We start from the raw sequence: 5152 nt of genomic DNA on the forward strand, positions 1-5152 counted from the left end.
CCATTGCCCCCTTTCAGTCACTCTGGGATCCTAACTCTGCTCCCAGCTGTCAGGCAGCTTCCAGCCCATCCACTCTGTTCATTAACTTCATGGTCATGTGTCACCCCCTTTGCCAGCGCACACAGCCTGCAGGAAAGCTACTCCTGCTAGAGGCATTGGTGGTATAGTGGTGTGTGTAGATGTTTTCCAAGCAATTCATCTGGGTTTGATTCCCAGCCAGTGCAATAATGGCTTTTCTCTTCTGTTGTTTCTTCATCTGGAAGTGGTTTAATTTCAGTCACATTGTGTTACAATCACATTATCTATAGAATGAGACAATAAATGTGTCGAAGTCCAGCAGGTCATACAGGATGGAGGCACACAAGGGGCTGGAATATGTCATCTGAGAAAGACAGAACCCTTGGAAACCTGCATCTCCCATCCCCCGGCCTTGTGTCTTATGATTCCAGCTGCGTGAGCTGTTTGTAGGATGTTCCGGCACAATGGGGAAATGAAGTTTTGAGTCAGTTTTTGCTCCTGCAGATTCCTTTGCTGTTATAATTATAATGACATGAACAACAGGGAGGCAAAATAAACATAAACCCCAAATTGCAATACAGGTGGGGAAAGAGACGATCACGGTTAAGCCAAACACATCAAAATAAAAATTAATACTAAAAAAGGGGAGGGGGGAAGAGATCAGGTATGTGGAGATCCCCTTGATATTTCAATGCACATTGTTAGAATCAAAGTTCAGACTTGACACTGGAAAACTACCTGTCTCTCTGAACACCTGTGATGAGCAAGATGGAGTTGGGACACCTGTTCTGCTTCAATCATTTATTGTCTCTCTGTTCTCTCCTTCTTCTTCCCCCAATTCCTTGTCTCCAATGTCTCTGCCTTTCTCCTCTTGCTCCCTCTCCCCTGCCCTTTCCAGGAACTCACAGTCTACAGCATTTAGGACAAGCCAGAGCTCCCATGTTCTGCACATGAGCCTGTGTCAGAGGACGTGTGACCCAGGTCAGAACCAGTCACCAGATCAATATGACCCTTTATGGGCGACTTCTCTGCCTGCTCTGCAATTTACATCTCCCCTCTCCCCCCACCACCCGCAAACAGGGTGGGGTACAGCTCTGACTGAGAGGCCTCACAGGAGAAATTTCAGCCCAAAGACAAATTTGTGTGAAATGTTGAGAAATGAAGAGCCCCCCAAATCCCCAGAACTCTAGTGTCACCCCCATGGCACCAGCACAGGGAACCCAGTGAGATGGGGTTACAGAATACAAGGGGGGAGGCAGCAGGGAGAGAGGTGACAGGGAATCTCTTTTTTTCTTTCTCTCGTCACTTTCTGTTCTTCTCTTTCCTTCCAGGAACTGCAGTCACAGCAGGGAGGGGTTTGTCTCCGTGTCTATCACGGAGGTGGTGGAAGTGACGGATTCTGTCCATCCTGTTAGCCATGGCGTTATCTTCATCTTCAAATACCTCTCAGGACATTTAACAGAGGGAGTGAACCCCCCGAAAATGGCTCCCTGTTGAGGCATTGTACCATACCTGCCCCTGGAGACTGTCTGGTTTTATACTCTTAGAGCTTTTTCTCTTCAAACCGCTTATTCCAATCTCTGGGCCAACCTCCGCATTTCAGAGTTTAGAATTTACTCTCATCACCCTCCTATGGCACTTTCCATGTGAATTGGGCAAAACAAGTGGGGGAAGCTCCGTGGCTAATGAAAACCAACGCTCTGGGTGAGGCCTGAACTCACACCCACAGCTGTATTTCCCCCTGCATGAGCCACTATAGGTGCTTCTTAGACAAACTTGGGCTGTCGGTGGTTATGTGTGTCTGTGCTTCACCACTTTGGCTGCTCTGTGAAAAGCTGATGGTTCAAACAGAAGCTGGTGGGTTTTTGTTTTGTTTTAAGCAATTAGAGTCTAGTACATTTTAACAGGCAGAAAATGTCCTATTCTGGTCTAGCCCCATTTGACTCCTTCTGTCCATCTTCTTCCTTCGCCCTCAGTGTCTTTCCTTCCCCATCGGGGACATGCAGAGATGAACCCCGGTCAGTCTGTGTCACAGAGAGTCAATCTCCTAAGGAATGTGAGTGAAGGATTCCAGCTGAATTAACGCCGTTCACCTGGGTTAGAAACATTTGTTTCTTTCGAGCACATAGTGGGAAATGGGACATTAATTCAGACCCAGGAGGCAAGGCAGAGAGGCTTCATGCTCTTGATCTCCATGAAGGGAGAGAGGATCCCCAGGAAGGAACAGAGCTTCCTTTAGATTCAAGCTGGGTCTCCTGGAAGTTGGAAAAGACCCTTGGTCACTGAGGATCTCATGGCATCGTGCTGCTCCAGAGGCTCGAGAGTCTTGGGTGCGGGGAGGGTGTCACTGCACAGTCTGAAATGGAAGGGAGGACCCTGGAAGGGAGGGGGAGGAACAGAAAATGGAGAGGAATGAAACAGAATAAACGCCTCTTCTGTCTCCCATCCCCAACCCAGCAAGAACTGTTATCAGTGGGGAAACTCCCCATGATGAATGGCAGAGACCACAGAGACATTTGCCTCATGCTGAGAAGTAAGGTGACCAATCACCAAGTGTGAAAAATCAGAGAGTTTCACCAGATGCATTGGTGGTATAGTGGTGAGCATAGCTGCCTTCCAAGCAGTTGATCTGGGTTCAATTCCCAGCCAATGCAATGATGTGATGATTCCTCCACTGGGAATTGGTTTAATTTCAGTCACATTGTTTCAGTTTATCAATGGAATGAAAGAATCAGTGTCCCAAATCCCAACAGGTCATTAAACACCCAGTGGAGGAAGAAAGGGGTGGGACTATATAATGAGCAGTTGGAGTCATCCTGGTATTACAATACTTGGTTTATTTATTTATTTTTAAATTCCTTTACTTCCCTCTCCCTTTTAGACTCAGAGCCTTTAAGGTCAAAAGGGACCAGTGTGATCATCTAGTCCGACCTGCTGCACCTTGCAGGCCAAAAGACCCCACCCACCCACTCCTGGAATAGACCCAGGAGGGGAGGCAGCTCCATGCTCTGCCCCTACCCCAGGCAGCACATGGAGGCCCTCTGCTCCCCTCCCCCAACGGGTGTGCAGAGATGTGCCAGGAGCACTAAGGTGGCTCCATGCCCACTCCGCCTCCGTCACTCCGTGCCGCTCCCAGAAGTGGCTGGCATGTCCCAGCATCCCCTGGGGTGGGGGGAGTGTCTGTAGCCAATGGGAGCTCTGGGGGCAGCACCTGCAGACACCAGCACATGGAGATCCCCTGGCCCCACTCATCTAGGAGCTGCTGCCAGAGGGTTGTGTGTACCGGTCACTTTGGGAGCTGCACCACCCCTCCTGCACCCCACCCCCACCCCCAGTGCAGAGCCCACACCCAAATTTCCTCCCAGAGCTTTGCTTGTCGTCCTTTCACCAGAACCATCCTTCTTCTCCTGGGCTGCAAGTAGCCACCCCTGGGAAGCCAAGAGGCAGGCACAGGATTCTGCAAGGTAAGTGTCCCACAGTGCCGCGATGGACAGTGCGATGAAGGTAAGTCTTCCTGAGGCACAATGAACTGCAATGCAGCGAACCACTGGCCAGGCGGTCGGGGCGAAGGGCATTCACTGGAGGTACAAGCTTGTGAGTGACTCCTGAGCACAGGGCCCCTTCCCCATTTAAGGACCTCCTCCTCATGGCCTGCGACTAGAGATGACTTGGCTGCATCTGGTGGGTCACACTCCACCTTGGGCAATGTCCATGCTCTGGGTGTGTGAGTGCTGCCTAATGAGAGTCCCAGACACCTTGTCTATCTAGGAGCTCTTCTGATCTTCAACCAGCCCCTTCATCCCACAAGCATTGCGGGGGAGGGGGAAAGCCACTTCACAGGCATTCAGAGAGGAAGAGGAGACAAAAATGGGAATGGGGGAAGTATAACAGACCTATTGAGCATAGAAATCACTGCTGCTCCTACAACAGCAGGGACAGGCCACTCGGAGTTGGGAAAAATTAAGCCAGCATGTTTCTGCCTGGTTTTGAACCAGGGACCTTTTGCGTGTTAGGCAAACGTGATAACCACTACACTACAGAAACTCTGGTGCAGGGCTCTGCCCTTCCCTTCATAAGAACAGAACAATGGCCAGACCAAAGGTCCATACAACCCCATATCCTATCTGCCAACAGTGGCCAATGCCAGGTGCCCCAGAGGGACTGAACCTGACAGGCAATGATCAAGTGATCTCTCTCCTGCCATCCAGCTAGACCCTCTGACAAACAGAGGCTAGTGATACCATTCCTTACCCAGGCTGCCTAATAGCCATTAATGGACTTCACCTCCATGAATTTATCTGCAAAAATAATGAGGAGTACTTGTGGCACCTTAGAGACTAACAAACTTATTTGAGCATAAGCTTTCGTGGGCTAAAATCCACTTAAACAGATGCATACAGTGGAAAATACAGCAGGAAGCTATATATATACACAGAGAACATGAAAAAATGGGTGTTGCCATCCGCACTATAATGAGAGTGAGCAGTTAAGGTCAGCTATTATCAGCAGGAGACAAAAACCTGTAGTGACAATCAGGATGGCCCATTTCACAGTTGACAAGAAGGTGTGAGTAACAGTAGGGGGACAAATAAACATGGGGAAATAGTTTTACTTTGTGTAATGACCCACCCACTCCCAGTCTTTATTCAAGCCTAATTTAATGGTGTCCAGTTTGCAAATTAATTCCAATTCAGCATCTCTCGTGGGAGTCTGTTGTTGAAGGTTTTTTGTTGTAATATTACGACTTTTAGGTCTGTAATCAAGTGACCAGGGAGATTGAAGTGTTCTCTGGCTGTGTTTGAATGTTATAATTCTTGATGTCTGATTTGTGTCCATTTATTCTTTTATGTAGAGACTCTCTGGTTTGGCCAATGTACATGGCAGAGAGGCATTGCTGGCACATGATGGCACATATCACATTGGTAGATGTGCAGGTGAATGAGCCCCTGATGGCATGGCTGATGTGATTAGGTCCTATGATGGTGTCCCCTGAACAGATATGGGGAGAGAGTTGGCAATGGGCTTTGTTGCAAGGATAGGTTCCTGGGTTAGTGTTTTTGTTCTGTGGTTGCTGGAAAGTATTTGCTTCAGGTTGGGGGGCTGTCAGTAAGCAAGGACTGACCTGTCTCCCAAG

The 5152-nt window shown here is 48.9% G+C and overlaps 2 non-coding genes across 2 annotated transcripts; one reads left to right on the top strand and one right to left on the bottom strand.

The window, feature by feature from the left end:
- The first annotated feature begins 2600 nt into the window (after positions 1–2600).
- On the top strand, positions 2601–2672 carry TRNAG-UCC. Its single transcript has one exon. It is a non-coding gene; the product is annotated as a tRNA-Gly (tRNA).
- A 1317-nt stretch (positions 2673–3989) lies between these two features.
- TRNAV-AAC lies at positions 3990–4062 on the bottom strand. Its single transcript has one exon. It is a non-coding gene; the product is annotated as a tRNA-Val (tRNA).
- Between the last annotated feature and the right edge of the window lie 1090 nt (positions 4063–5152).

This window comes from Mauremys mutica, unplaced genomic scaffold, assembly GCF_020497125.1.
Source record: "Mauremys mutica isolate MM-2020 ecotype Southern unplaced genomic scaffold, ASM2049712v1 001271F_np12_obj, whole genome shotgun sequence".
Lineage (NCBI taxonomy): Eukaryota > Metazoa > Chordata > Testudines > Geoemydidae > Mauremys > Mauremys mutica.